At 53.6% G+C, this 15521-nt stretch overlaps 1 protein-coding gene and 1 long non-coding RNA gene across 2 annotated transcripts in view; both read right to left on the reverse strand.

Moving 5' to 3' along the window:
• Window positions 1-2751: 2751 nt before the first annotated feature.
• LOC118670539 lies at window positions 2752-6283 on the reverse strand. Its single transcript, XR_004972371.1, has 2 exons — window positions 4668-6283; window positions 2752-3311 (listed from the first exon to the last, which is right to left on the reverse strand). It is a non-coding gene; the product is annotated as an uncharacterized LOC118670539 (long non-coding RNA).
• A 2575-nt stretch (window positions 6284-8858) lies between these two features.
• The window catches only part of ZNF704 (zinc finger protein 704), a 131317-nt gene continuing 124654 nt past the window's right edge, over window positions 8859-15521 (reverse strand). The window contains exon 9 of the transcript XR_004972564.1: window positions 8859-9827. The gene's annotated coding sequence lies outside the window, so the exon portion shown is untranslated. The remainder of the gene's footprint in view (window positions 9828-15521) is intronic.

The raw sequence follows: 15521 nt of genomic DNA on the forward strand, positions 1-15521 counted from the left end.
GCGGATGTCATCATTTTCCACTCGATGAGGCCACACCTGCGGAATCGAGGTGGATGGGGAGCTTGGGTCCTGGGAATCGGGGCAGCAGAGCCAGCACACTGGCTGTGGCCCGACACTTCCAGACTTTGTTTCTGGGAATGAGAAATGCATTTCCCTCTGTCTGAGCCAATGCTATTTTGGGTTCCTGTCACTCGAAGCGGAATCTAATCCTAATGACTGTCCCTATAAAGTTTCTGTTGATAGGTTTGCACTCTCACTCTGGTCTCCGGGCACTGCTGCCCTCACCCAGTGCCTCTGCCCGTCCAGCCCTCCGTCATCGGTTAATGAGAGCGGTGTGCCACCCTGCCTCCCTCCCAACCATCCCTGACCGTGGCACCAGGAGAGGGAGACGGCAGTCTGTTGCCGACCACGCACAGCTCTCCCTCCCCGGGTCCTGACGATCTGTCAGTCTTGCCTGTGGACACGGGTGTGGGATGGCGTGGAGGGAAACGGAGGAGTGTCAGCCACAGCTCAGGAGTATCCGGACCCCCAGAGGGATGTGGAAACAGGTGGCCGGGCCTCATTTCTGATTCAGTGCTGGGGTGAGGCCAGGCATTGGTGTCCCTAACAAATCCCAGGTGATGCTGGGACTGACGTCTCAAGTGTGTTCCCGGATATGGGGTGCGCCCAGCAGGTTCATGATTCCTTCTCGCTCCCCTGACATCCATGCTGCAGGCAGCGTTCTTCATCTTCTTCACCAAGAAAGTGGAAGCCACTGGATACCGCCCCACACCCCTTCTCAGGGCACAGGGGCCGTCTGCCCTCCCCTGCGCCAGCCCTTCGGGTATTGGTCTCCTCCCAGAGGCGCACTGGGAGCCCCTCCTCTTGGAGCCCCTCACCCCTCCCCTCAAGGACTTGCTTCCCGTAGCCAAGATGCTTTTAAATATGCTTCCTCCTCTATAGTTCACCTTCCAGGTAAAAGCCTTGCCTGGTGTCGCCGCAGCCTTGGGCTCAGGGGGCCCACGCTCGGCACAGTGTCCTCTGCGGGCCCTGAGCGTCCTAGTAACCGGGGAAAGGGCTCCCCACTCCCTCTGCGCCGCCCGCTGTGCGGCCAGCCTGCCCGCTGCAGCGGGAGCTGGGTTCCCGCGTCCATTTCTCGGTGGCTGGCTCTCTCTCTCTTTCTGGTTAAGCAGAAACCATGGGAAGTAGCCTTCACCCACGAAGCCTCTAAAAGGCCGCGCTGTCTCACCACGCGCGTTAGTGTGGGAAACAGGAAGGCTGCTGGCACGCGGACACCCCCCTCCCCCGCCCGGGGTGAGATTCTCCCAGCGAGCAGACGTGAGCAGGGGAAGGAACGGATCGGGCATTTGGAAAAGTCTGAGACAGTGAGGGAGACATTGCAGCGGAGGCGCCTCCCTGGGGAGAGGCCCAGGGAACTCGGACCCAGGGAGAAGCCGGGACGGTGAGGGGTGGGGGGCCGAAGCGGAGAGAGAGCGTAGGAGAGGCGGTGCTCCGGGCGCTGAGTGTGACACGCGGGAAGCCCGGGCTGGGAGGGTGGGTGACGGGGTTGAGCAGGAACTTTAATTCTCTCCAAGCGATTCCCGCCGTAGCTCTCGGATGTGAAAATCCAGCTTGCCGAGCAGCGGGGCGCTCCTGTGGCATTTACTCCTGCTTTTGTCATTTTAAACAGGCACCCTGGTGAGCGCGGGGCCCGCCAAGGGGGGAGAGGAAGCCGAATTAGGAGTGTGAAGCCGGGTAGCTGGGCGGGCATGAGGCTGTCAAGGTGACCTTGGGGACCGGCGGAGCTCAGCTGAGTTCTCACCCCCGGCCCGACCCAGAGGCCGCTCCGGCGAGGGTGACCTCATCAGCCAGCCCGCCTCACCGGGGCCAGCAAAGGCCGCGGCAAGCAAAGGGACCAGCAGGCAGGCTGTTCGGGGCCGCAGGGCTGGGTCCCGCGCTTGGAAAGGTAGGAGGAGTCGGGCCACTGTGAGACCCGCAGGCGCTGAGAGTTTAAATGTATTTTCTAACCATCTTTATGGGTGGATGTCAAAGCGGTGATGGATGACAGGGCACAGCGGGGCCAGAGGCAGGGATTGGGCCCAGGCCCTGGAAGGATGCTGGCCCCGCTGCTTCTCTCCCCCACCCGCAGGGAGCAGGCTAAGAATCGCTCCGACTTCTCAAGGGGGAAAGTATACGGTGAACGCAAATGTGACCTGGCTGGGAAGAGCACTTTTTAAAGCTCAGAGAACTTGGCAGCGTGTGTGTGTGTGTGTGTGTGTGTGTGTGTGTGTCCTGGGTTCTGTTAAACTGAGAGGCTTCCAAGAGGGAGCCCATAGGTCCAGAGCAAGGACACCAAGCCCCGGCGGGCCACTGCTCTCTTGCTAAAATGCCCTTACACTGTAAAAGTTACTCCTCTTTTAAGCTCTGCCTTAACCATCCTAAAACCCAGAGCAGGGCTGCTGACATCTGATTTTTAAATGATTGTACAAATCTACACAGTTCTAGAAGCAACTTTTATGAATCAGTATGCATTTAAACATTTTGGGGGCATTTGCATGATTTTTGGAGAGGTATTTGTGGGAATCAAACCAGCAACTTTTCAGTGCACGGATGATATTCAACCAACTAAGCCACCTGGGGGGGTGGTGGTGTGTGTGTGTGTGTGGGGGGGGGGGGGGGGCTGGAAATCTATTTTTAACAGGTTTTACTGAATAGTCCACTGGAGGGCAGCATTTGATAAGGGTTTGATAGGAATCTACCTCAACAGTGTAATTGGTAGACATCACTGATGTTTAATTTGTTTTATTAACAATGAAAACAGTCAGAAGTATTTATCTTGTTTTCATCAGCCCAACTCAAGGAGGCTCCGCATGCTTGGCCTCCTACCCGGGCAAGTCGCCCTGAAAGCAGCGTACCCTGAGTCGGAAAGGGTGTGCAAAGCGCTGAGACAGTGTAGGCAGTTCTTTACACCCCGGGCGATCACATCGGTTTGCTAGACAGGAGTCTGGCTGTTTTATCTCCGTCTCCAACACCCGACGTTCTCCCTGAAACCGTCCAAATTTGGCTGCCTTCCGTCCAGTAGGAGCTCCTGCGGGTCAGGGCCGCTGGGGTTTGCCTGAGGTGGGCGAACAGCAGGAAGCGAGGCTGCAGGCTGGGTTGCAGGGGCAGAAACGTCACAGCCACACCTGGGCGCAGTGGGGGGAGGTAGCAGGACAGACACCTGCCGCCTCATAGACGTCAGTCTGTAAATGTTGGTTTCTCCTCTGTTTATTTGCTATACAGTTATTTCTGGACTTGTGGTGTTGCTCATCCTTTATCTGTGTATCTACAATCTAAAACATTAAGGAAATACATGCATGCAGTAAACAAGCCGAAATACGATGCATGATCAAAACGGCTTTCCGACCCCACATGCCAGGCTCTCCAGAGGTAGCCAGTGACGACGTCTCACCCACGCATTTTCATACAAACAGGAGCAGCGATCCAGGCACTAGCCTATGTCCTGCTCGCTTATTTATTTATTTATTTATTTTCCCTAATGTATTTATTGGTTTGAGAGAGAGACATCAATTTGCTGTTCCACTTATTTATGCATTCTTTGTTTGATTTTGAAAAAAATATTTTTATTGATTTCAGAGAGGGAGGGAGAGGGACAGAGAGACAGAAACATCAATGAAGAGAATCATTGATCGGCTGCCTCCTGCATACACCTTACTGGGGATCTAGCCCGCAACCCCAGGAATGTGCCTTTAACCAAAATGGAACCCGAGACCCTTCAGTCCACAGGCCGACACTCTATCCACTGAGCCAAGCTGGCTAGGGCTATATCCTGCTTTTTAAAATTGTTGTTGTTCAACAATGCACCTTGGAAATCTTTCATATCTTATTGCTTAACTTTTTCAATTTTATTTTTCCATGGTAGCAAATTCACCTTTTTTCTTTCTCCTTTGCCTCGGTGTCAGAGAGAGAGAGAGGGAATGATCAACACACTACGTGTTTCATGGCCGTTCTGGGATTCGCTGGCTGCCATGCCGGCCTGCTGCTGGCCAGGCGGGGCAGGGGAGGAGAGAGGGGCAGAGTTCATTGAGGAATTGGTTTTGTTTATCCCCCAAAAAACCAACAATGGGAAGAGCACATTGGATCGGCGGGTCTAGTGCTTTTCTTAGCCCCGGGGACTTGAAGTTCACTGCAAAAGCCGGGCATCCTTCCGGCCTGTGGGTTGTCCCCGCTCGTTGACTTGTCGTCAGCAGTGAGCTGTGCCTTTGGTTGGCGGGTGTCAGAACGCCATTACTGCTGACGGGCCGCTCTGGGACAGCAGGCACGCAGGGACCTTCAGAAGCCAAACACGGCGCTCACAGAGGCTCGTGCTCCACGCAGCGGTGGCGGCCTTCCTCACTGCCCTCGCCCCAGGCCTTCCTGGAAGGCTGTGTATTAAGAGAGGTGGACTCACAGACAACGCTGTGGGCACTGGTAACCGTGGCCTGTGAGAGTGACGAATGCCTGGTCTAAATGAGCACGTGTGGAAGGGACCAGACGAACGTAGATGTCTAGATTCCCAAGACTGACTGTCCTGGGGTGGAAAGCCATGGAGGACGGCTGTGCTTGGACAATCGGAGCGTGGCGCCTGTGTCATCCAACAGGAGTGGAAGGCACCCCGGGGAGGGGCGGGGCGGAGCCGGGGAAGTTACCTGGGTCTTGTACACACTGAGTTTAGGGGCATCCGAGGTCGCTCACTGGTGGCTTCTGATAAGCTTTTGGGAGCTCAGAGGGGTCAGGAATGGGATGCGTGAGTGAAGGTTAACAAAGCATTTTCTCCTGCTTTCTGTAAAAAAACCAAAAAAGCAGACCTTGAGTTAACTCTCAGGCTCTGTGGCCTGGAAACTGGATGGAATGAATGCTGGCTGGGTTACCAGGCAACACAGCGTCTGGGAAGCCTGCCCGTGGCTGGTGGGCTGCCGGTGGGCTGGGCGAACCAGGAATGGCTCTGGCTGCCTGGTGAGAAGGCACAGCTTTGGGCTTGTTGAACGGTGACATCTGGGCACCCCTGCTGGGACCCGGCAGCCCTGCTGGGACTGTGACAGGAAAGGCGGTTCTTGATGTTTAGGGCATCGCACCCACCTGTCTGTCCTCAGGCTCTCCTCTCTGCCCTGCGACGGAGACCTCCCATCTGAGCAGGTTCACCGCCTATTTACGTGGTGGCTGCCGTGCAACCCTGGGCAGAACTTTTTCCTTCGGCAAAGCTCCCTGGCTCTCGTCCTTGGGTTAAGGACTGATGTGGTGATAATGCCCAGTTCTCATTGGCAGCCCTGCTCAGCGAGAAATCATGTTGAGTCCCAGGTAGGACTTAAAAAAAACACACATAAGAAACAAACACTCCTCCCCCTGATAATCCAATTAAAAAATGGGCAAAGGACCTGATGAGACATTTTCCCAAAGAAGTCAGACCAATGGTCAGCAGGTGTATGAAAGGTGCTCGACATCATGAATCACCAGGGACATGCCAATCAGGCCACAGTGAGACCTCACCTCGCACACTGGAGTGGCTGTTGTCAAACAGACAGGAGACAGCACGGCTGGTGGGGGTGCTGCTGGGAACGTAAGTTGGTGCAGCCGCCATGGAACACGGAAGGGAGTTTTCCAAACAACTACAAATAGAATTACCATGTGATCTAGCAGCCCCACTTTGGAGTGTAATTCCGAAGGATGTGAAACCAGTGTCATGAAGAGAGAGCTGCCCTCCCATGTTCATGCAGCAGGATTCATAACAGACAGCACGGGAAGTGACCTTGTGTCTGGTGAGGGGTGAGGGGGTGAAGAAGGCCTGCTGCATACACACAGTGAGACAGCACCAACCACGAGAAAGAAAGCAAGCCTGCCACTGTGACAACATGGATGGAGGGCACCATTCGAAGGAAGATAAGCTAGACAGAAAGACAAATACTGTGTGATCTCACTTATATGAGGAATGTAAAAAAAAAAAAAGCAAGCTATAGAAACAGAAGGTGGAGAGGAGAATGGTGGGCACAGGGCCAGCAGGTGGAGGGAATGGGGAGGCACTACTGTATTGTTATATACTTGAAATTTGGGAAGAGAGCAGATCTTAAGCAATCTCACCACCACCACCACCACCCAAAAAAGAGTCAAAAACACACAAAGAATCCAAACGCTGGGCCTGAAGTTATAAACGAGTGCCCACTGCATTCCAGGGAACACTCAGCTGGATGACTTTGGGGGGAGGCTTTGTAAACTATGTAAATGCCTAACCACTGTGCTGTACACCTGCAACTAATATAATACTGAATGTCAGCTGTAATTGAAAAATTTATAAAAGGAAAAAAAGAGTGGATGATGGGGTGATAGTGGCGGGAAGTGCAAAGGCCAGATGGAATGACGTGGACCTCAGCCGAAGACAGCGCGGGACTTGGTGGGCCCGGGACTGTGCTCCCCATCCCCTGGCCGACCAGGGCCCAGAGCCCACAGGAAAAGGACGGGAGAGAACTTGGATGAATGAGTTTAATCAGGAACGAAGGACTTGGAGAAGATGCTACTATCCCAACAGTTCAGTGATGAATGGCCTTGCAAACCTGGAAGACTGGCTGAGGTCAACATTAGGGAGACTGGGACAATTAGCCAGATGTTTGGGGAGGAAAAGTATATTCCAGCTTTTCCTATACCAACATGTTCTAGATAATAATAAAAAATGTCAACTGTAATTGAAAAATTTATGTAAATTTTGTGTAAATAAAAGTGGAAAGAAAATACAAGGGAATGTTTTCATATTGAATGTGAGGAGTGTAAGATGTGACATTTTAAAGGAAAACATGGACAGATGTAATGATACAAAGATTTAAAAATCTGCATGCAAAAATGTCTCATGACTGAATTTAAGATGCACATAGATTGGGAAAACTATTCCAGCAAGTGAGTCAGAAGCTGGCAAATAAAGAACTCCTAATACATGAGAACGAGTTAATATCTCAAAAGATAAGTGAGCAAAGGACAGGAATAGATGGTTCTAAGTAGAACGTATCAGTGGTTGACAGAAAAATGCTTGGTATCATTAGCTGGTATTCAGGAAATATAAACAAGCTAGGAATGCCTATCAACTTAGGGAAGAGTTAAAAAATGATAAAACTCATTTCAGGTGAACACACAGCAAGACACTCATACACTTTGTTGTTAGGGGAGCAAATTGAGCCGAATTATTTGGACAGTAATTTGGCAATCTGTAGCAAGAGCTTAGAAGCGATTAAAATGGGACACAGCCTCTCTTTTCCACAGAAGGGACCATTTCAGGAAATCATGTGTATCTACAAGCTGTTATTATACAGCCACTGAGATGGAAGCATTCAGAAATATTTACGCATATGCTATGATGTTGTGGCTAAAAGCAACATGCCTCCCACGGGACCCCTGGCCCACCCCTCCCCACTGCCTGGCTGATGGAGCAGGGGCCTGAGTTTGGAATCAGTGCGCCAGGATTCTCAACCTCCCTTGACCGCCCGCGCTGAGTTCACTGTGGGCCTCTCCGGCCATTGTCCACCACGGGCTGGAGAAGCAGGGGCAGCCCCGCAGAGTGAGCAGGAAAACGATTCACAGGGAGGCAGAGGACCTGGCCCGCAGCCTGGGAGGCAGGGCGGGGCTGGGCAGTGGCGGGAGGTTGTCTTATTTGCAGATCTTGGTTCTAGAACTCCACAAGGCCTGGCAACATTATCTGACGTGGGGTCCTGCAAGACACGTGCTTTCAATGACCCGCACGTGCGTTTGCTTTATCTGGTTTGAGTGGGATCACTACTTGCTACCAACCATGTAAGACTGGAGCTGCTGTGGGACTGAACGAGATGACCCAGCCCCGGTGCACGGCCCAGCACATAGGAACCAAGGTCATCTGTCCTCCGTCCCACGGTGCCTCACGAAGGGTCAAAGGGCTCCAGGCCCCTGTGCTGAATAGAAGGAGGTCATGGAGGTGGCCGGCCGGGGCTGGGCTGGGCTGGGGGCGAGGTGGGAGAAGGCTGCGGGTGCCACTGCATCAGCCTCCAGTCCTCACATAGGCTGAGCTATAAACGTCCCGCTGCTCGGTCTATTAGTGGGTGATATCGCCGTGGCCAGGAGTCGCCAAGAACACATTCGGGTGTGGTGTGTAAGCGGCAGGCCATCCTAGTATAAAACGGAAGGGAGAAAGTCCTGCGATTTGAAGGCACTCATTCTGGACATTGGAGGGCCCCAGGGGCTGGGGGAGTACTTCTCTGTCATGGTGACGTGCTATTTCCAGCAATTCCCACAACAGCCCCGGGCACAGGAACGTCTCTGACCCAGGCCATAGGGCGAGTCCGCGTCCTCCCCACCCCAGCTGAGGCTGATGGGAGGAGGACTAAAGACGCTGTCCAGCCAGACTAATGCGCTCCGCCCTCTCCTGATCATTCCCATTAAAAGACACGATCCATCAAGGTTGGACCACTTGCCCGGCTACCTCTCTCGCAAGAGGCAAAGCCGGGTGTGCCTCGTCTGACCTGCTGCCGTGCTGCAGGGCCTGCTGGGCTTTGGCAGGTGAGGACCTTGGGCGCTAGTGGGCGTCACCCTGGCCTGGGGGCATCTCCAGGCCGGCTTGCCACCTGGAGGGACAGTGCCTTCTCTCTGCCAGGTGGGTCTGCACACCTGGGACCACAGGTCCAGCAGCACAGTGTGACCAGGGAACGGGCTTGAGCTGTGATCACCCGGCTGACCTTACCGGCCTTGCAGTGGACACGGGAAGACGTGGTTGTGAATGATTTTTGCCACTCCAGGTGAAAACCTCACCCCCTCAGCCGCTCAGCCCCAGTGAGCTGTCTTGGGTGTAAGTTAGTTGCCCTTTAAAATAAACAGCCCCCAAGAGAAGCAGGTACACAAAACCTTTTATTAAGTGGAAGTCAGGCCTCCTAGAGTTGACCAGTTACAAGTGCATTTAAAGTCATGTGTGTGGACGCCGCGGACGTCAGGCTGGTCTGGTGGCCGCCGGGCTCTGGCTCAGTGTGCCCTGCAGCCCTCGCAGCAGCCCGCGCACAGTGGGTGCAGCCAACGCGCTCAGGCCAGCCTGGCAACACCAGCTCCTCGTTACATGAGGGGTTACAGACGTAGACTCCGAAGACCAGACGACTATTACTAACGTGATTCTTACTATAAACCTTTACTTCTACTTAAATGCTTCCATAGGACCAACCTAGCCCATCCTCGCCGGGGGGGCGGGGGAGGGGGACAAGCACACAAATGGGCCACAGAAGCTGTAAACATGCGTGGCCGCCCGATGCCCCCGCAGGGACTGCCCGCTGTGCCCCGGGCGCGTGCAGCTTAGTTTAACAGGTGCGAACACTTGTCCAGCTTCACTCTGCCATCTCCCTTCTACTTCAATTAGCACCAGTTTATTTGAAATATTTTTCCTGGTGTTAAGTATTTAGGAAACAAATTTTTAAAAACCCACACACAAAGTCCCAAACGATGGAAAGCAAAAAAACATTCAAAAAAGTTGTAGAGAACAGCATTTAGAAAAACAACGTCATTAGACATTCAACAAATCTATGTACAATGGGCCAAAAGCTGGCGAGGAGCGGGGCGGAGGGACAGCCTCTAAAAGGAGTGCAGACCTCCACAGGCTGTGTGGACAGCCGGCTAGGTATTCAGAAATGTAGCATCAGAACATCTGCATTTGGCTAAAAACCATATAAGAAGACACATTCCCCAGGACTTCTAAACAGGTAGCACACGTGTCCAGGCTGAGGACAGGTTACAGCGCGTTTCCCGTAGTTTACACACAGACAGCGGCCCCGGCAGGGAGGGAAGGGCTTCTGTTTTCATGCCGAGTAACAGGGTACAGCCTTGATTAAGGACCAAGGCAAGTCATTAGTGGAAAAGTTTCCATGAGAATGCAAAATAACAAGAGGTCTGGAAAAACGTGCATATTCTACATGAACGTCCCCAAAATAGAAGTAGTCATCTCCACTCGATTTTGAAGAAAGATCAGTGATTTGCTTTGCAGGGCAATATTATATTTTTTATAGAATTTATTGGGGTGGCATTGGTTTAATTACATAGGTTTCAGGTGTACCATTCCACAATACAACATCTGTATATCGTATTGCGTGTTCACCACCCTAAGTGACAATACTTTTTATATTTTGTTTGTTGAAACTGTACCACCTAAACCCTTTGATGGATATTGTTTTCTTGGGTGGAGAAAGAACCACAGCAGACTCAACCCACTCTGTAATTATCCAACGCGATCCGCACTCACTCCGTGCAATGCTGATGGGTCGCTAATCCCTGTTGCTGGAACACATACCTTCAAAGAACTGGGCACCGCATGTGACAACCAACGCGTCCCTTTTCTGTTTAAGACCTAAAATACCAACCATTTCCTAGTGAGTCACTGAGTGGCCGGACTTGCTTAGAGCCTCAGGTTTCAATGCACCGTCTTAATACACCGGCTGGACAATACAGACGGGAGTCCCACCGCCCCTAGCAACATGCGCTCAGGTTCATCTGGAATACTTTGTGGTTGTGGTAAGTCTCTAAGAAAAGAGTCTACTTGGATTTAACACAAAATAAACACTACTCTTTGAAAATGCATAGTTTGTAACTTCATACATTCATTCACTAACATGAACGATGTTTGTAAGCACGCACTCACCTCCAACTGGTGCTAATGTTTATTTGAAAAGGTCTCTAGGAATTGGAGGACCACCCACTGCTGTGGAGTCCGTGCCCCTGCCCCCCCGCGCCCCCCCCCCCCCCACGCACACACACACAGGCGGCTCCTCGGACCTGCCTCCTCGCCTGGTCTCACAAGCACCGAGAGCCACGCTTTCTACGCACAGCGTTCCCACCGACCACCCCATACAAACGCGTTAGAGGTTCATCCCAATAGTCCAGCTTTGATGTAGAAAACGATTTGAGAGGTGGCTGTTTTTTCTAACGCAGACCTTTTAAAACCTCCTCATGGACTAAGGACACGGAGGCGCTGGTAACTGCGGTTCCCCTTGCTGCCCAGCCTCTCATCTGAAGGTGACCGAGGCCACGCCTGTGCCCACGATGGTCACGAACCTTTTGGGACTGAGTGATCACTTCTATCCTGAGTCCTCCTTCAAGTACAGAGATTTGGAAACGACACCCATGTCTGGTTACCCCAGAGAGCACACGTGTAAATGGTGGGCCACTGTCCAACCATTAATTACAAAAATAGGAGTTTTAGGGCGCGTTGTAGGAAAATACTGATGAATGGCACTGTTTACATGTATCGTCCACATCCCTAGGTTCTTTACGCCGGGGCCTTTGCAGTTACTAAAGTCACAAGTACATTTGGGGTGCTGAGCTCTTCCCTGAAAATCTCAGTCTGTTCTAAGCTCCCCACTCGCAGTCTCCCGGCTCCCCAGGCACAGGGGAGACTCCGGAGCAGGGACTTCCTATCGTCACAGGGCTTGGTCAGTCACAGTCACTGATGTCCACTCAGCAGGGTCTAGGGAAAAGCTTTACAGAGCAAAGCCAGGGGTTGTCACCTGCAGGAGATGCATCCTTATCTCGGGGGTGCGGGAGTTTGTGAAGCGACACCGCTGACCTGAGGGGTCATGCCAACGCCGGCAGCAGCCGCTGGCCCCAGAGTTCCTCCTCTTCCCTCTCCGTCTGTCCCTCCATCTGGGCTCCAAACCGGCAGGACAGGGGCTTCGTGGATGGAGCTGGTGCTTTCTGCACCCACGGACATAGAATTAAAGCCACGACACCTGCAGGAGCACCTCCTTTCCATTTTTAAAGCCATTGTTTCCTGCTGTCGAACGTGGGCAGAGGTCGCCTGGGTAGTCAGGCGAAGCCCTCTTCCTTGCCCTCCCTCCATGCTCAGTCCCTGCGGGAGGGCTGAGGTGGGGCCTGGCAGGCCCTGGGGGCAGAGGGAGAGGATGCCCACCTGCCTGTCCATTGCCAGGGCCAGCCAGTCCTTTGTGGTGAGTGGCGGGCTGTGGTGGCCCGGCAGCTCTCCGAGGGAGCTCCCCGCGCTGCCCAGATGGGAATTCTTCCCCGGACAGAGCCTCACACACCCTCACGCAAGCTTTGCCACCTGGGACCTTGGTGAGAGGGAGAAGCAGCGGCAGGAGGCCCGGTGTGCAGCCGGGATGTGGGAAGGGAACACGCAGAGCAGCAGCGTGGCCGTGGGGCGGCGGGGGGGGGGGGGGGGGGGCGGGGGGTGGTGGTGGGTGAGCTGCCCTGTCCTGCAGCTCAGGCCCCCTCAGGCAGGTGCAGGGGAACAGGAGAAAGCAGATGAGCAACTTTAAAATTGTTTTAATTTAAAGGTCACTTTTAATGAGAGCTCGCTTCCCTCCTCCAGGAGCGAGTTTTCTGAATGAAAAGTTTGGGGAGCTGCCTCCTAAGTGAACGTGATACACGTGTCCCCCTTTTGGGGGTGTGTGTGTGTGTGTAGGCCACCTGCTTTTCTGGAAGCCCTGCGCTGGAGGGAGCCGAGGAGGATCGCCTTCACGGAAAAGCCTTTACCGTAGGAACGGAGGCCTGGGGCTGCCGGTTCGGTGACGAAAGGTTTCTTAAGACCACTCTGCCTTCGATCCTGGGGGCCTGTCAGGTGGCCTTGAGATTAATTTTTAACATTTCACATACAGATGAAGACGGTCTTTTCTTTGGAAGGTGGCAGTGAATTACATGGATGGCGCCCGAGAGGAAAGAACTTTTTTTAAAAAAGGGAGAGGGTGAGAGAGATAGAAACACCAATGATGAGAGAGAATCATTGATCAGCTGCCTCCTGCAAGCCCCACACTGGGGATCGGGCCCACAACCTGGGCACGTGCCCTTGACCAGAACCGAATCTGGGACCCTTCAGTCCATACGCCGACGCTCTATCTGCTGAGCCAAACCGGCCAGGGCAGGAAAGAACGTTTTAAAGAACAAGGACTACACTTTAAGCATTGAGTGCACCCTCTCCGTCTTCTTTCCGCATCTGCCACCGTCCCCCTTGGAGGGGCTGCTTTCTCCTTGCCCCTCCAGTGGGCGTCCCAGGTCCTGCCACCGGCCGGCGTGGCACCAAGTTCAGCACAGGGCGCCCCCAGCCGAGGAGGAAAGACCCCAGACCCCCACCCGCCCCCATGTGCTGCCACCTTAGAGACATATACCAAAACGCCTGTTCCTGAAGCAGGTTGTGGGCCAGCTGGGTCGGGTCCCTTCTGGCTCCCGGTGGGTGGTTTCGCCCTGAACTCAGGGTGAGGAGCCTGGCACCATCATGGAGAAGGGTGGGCTCAGCCCCCGCGCCTCCCTCCCAGTGGCAAAAGCCTCAGCCATCGCCAGGGCTGTTTAAATTGCATTTAAACATGACGTGCCCAGGTTCCCAGGCGTTTCAGACGCGGAGCTGACAGTCCATGGAGTTGATGTGATCCCTGTGCACTGTGACTCTGAGCTGTTTTTCCAGTTCCTGGACCAGGGCAAGTTCCCATGGATAAGAAATGCGCAAGTGAGCCTCGAAACCACCTTTCCCAAGGAGCCCACATGCACGTGGGTCGGCAGTCAGCTCCTAGATGCTGTCAGAACGTGGCACCGTGCCACCCTGGGCGCATTTGGGGGCGACACGTTGGCATTGGCCACAGGAATGAACGGGCTCCTTCCTTTTGTGCTGAATGGCTGGAGGGAAGGAGGTTGCCGTGACTCCTCAGGGCTGGTTTTTCTGGAAGACAGAGGTCTGAGCGGTAACCAGCTCCTGCCCTTGAGCTGGTGGGCAGGCAGGAGCCAACTCCAGGCTCAAGGCCACCCCAGGCCAGCCTGGGAGGTGGGCAATGATGACCCTAAATGTTCCTGTGCCCCACAGGGTTCTCAGGGAGGTCGAATAACAATGCGTTTGAAAGGGACATATCTACACTAATAAAAGAGAAAGATGCAAATTGACTGTACCTTTGTGACACCCACCAGCCAATCAGGAGTGAGTATGCAAATTAACCCAACAAAGATGGTGGGTTAATTTGCATACACAGGTGCCGAGTGGCCAGGGATGGGGCCGGATGGAAGCTATGGGAAGGAAGGCCTATTCTTGCATGAATCCCCATGCATCAGGCCTCTAGTTTCATTATAAATGTGACTGTCCCAACACCATTCAGACCCGGCGTAAGATGTGGTCTAACGTCGCTCAGTCCACCCAAATGAAGGCAGCCATGTCCCGTGTTCCCCACGACACCTTCACCCCTGATTGTCTTTGTCCTCAGGTAAAGCTGCTAGGATTTTCTGTGGACAAATTCCATTCTGAGTTGAGTGACCGCTGAAACACCCACGTCCCTACCAGTTTTTCAAGCGAGGATTTGGCCATCTGAGAGGTGAAAACACAGAAGCAGTACCCTGGGGCGAAAGGCACAAGGCAGGAAGGAGGGACAAGGAGTGTGGAGGGGCTGGCAAGGGGCTTCGGCTCCAGGAGGCTACTGTGCCGTCTTAACCGGCGGGGCTCCCGCTGCCCCTCCGAAGGCACGAGGCTGCTTTGCCAACCCCTCACCACAGTGGTCATGGCGAGACAGGAAGGAAGTTAGGATTACAGTTGATTGATGGCCTGGGGCGTGGCCTGACGGGGAAGCAGAGTGAGAGCTGGGTAATACTTCAGCATATTTCGATCAGGGGCAGAGCTAGTTTAAGCATGTTTCCGTATTCAAGGCTTCCATGAGAATATTTCTGGGGAGAATGAACCGTTTTCCCTTCCTTGATTTAGCTGCCCACATAGTGCCAGGTGTGGGGCTGACAGAAGCCCTTGACCGATGGCCATGGAACGCAAACTCTGCGTCCGTTCCCCAACAGTGGGATCTGGGGGCCAGGGGCTGCCTCTGCTACTCACAGGCTCTCTGTGGCCTGCACAGTGTCGGCCAAGAATCTGAAAGCCCTACTTCTAAGTCAGAAGGCCTAGCTACCCTGGGCCTGGTTTCTTCCCGTTCCGATTGTCTACAGCTGGGTCCCCCTTCAAAGGGGGTGTTTTCCCTCCTTGGCCACGATCACCTCCACCCTCCAGTGTCCGTCCTTTGCCAGATCCAAATCATCGTTCACTCACAAACCTGCCTGGCCCTTCGGAAATATCTGCTCTGCACCATGAAGAAGCTTCTCCTTAGAGACGAAGCTAACTCGTTTGGTTCAAAACCACTCGGCAGCGAACGCTTCTTGGGGACTTTAATGCTGACCACGGAGACGCTCCAAGCAAGGGAGAGAGATGCGCAGACCGCCTCAGCCAGGCAGCGGCCGGTGGACCGTCCACGTTGCACCCTAACTGCGTGCGAGTCATACAGGTGCTAACGCCTACGTGAAAGCAAGGTCCCAGTGACCCCCTGCCACCACACAGAAGTTGCCCAACGGGTGTATGATGTTCTATCCCAGCTTCTCTTCTGATGTTACCTGCATAGTTGCCTAATTTGTCTCTCTTTTGAATGACTAAAATCTTAGGAAGAAACGACGCTTTATTGCTTCAGCAGTGAGTGGGCAGAAAAAACTGCACAGCACAATGAGTGGATTGGCAAAGCTCAGAACTACGTGTGCAGGTGAGAACTCCCGCGCTTCCTTCC

This window comes from Myotis myotis, unplaced genomic scaffold (genome assembly GCF_014108235.1).
Source record: "Myotis myotis isolate mMyoMyo1 unplaced genomic scaffold, mMyoMyo1.p scaffold_m19_p_16, whole genome shotgun sequence".
NCBI classification, from domain to species: domain Eukaryota; kingdom Metazoa; phylum Chordata; class Mammalia; order Chiroptera; family Vespertilionidae; genus Myotis; species Myotis myotis.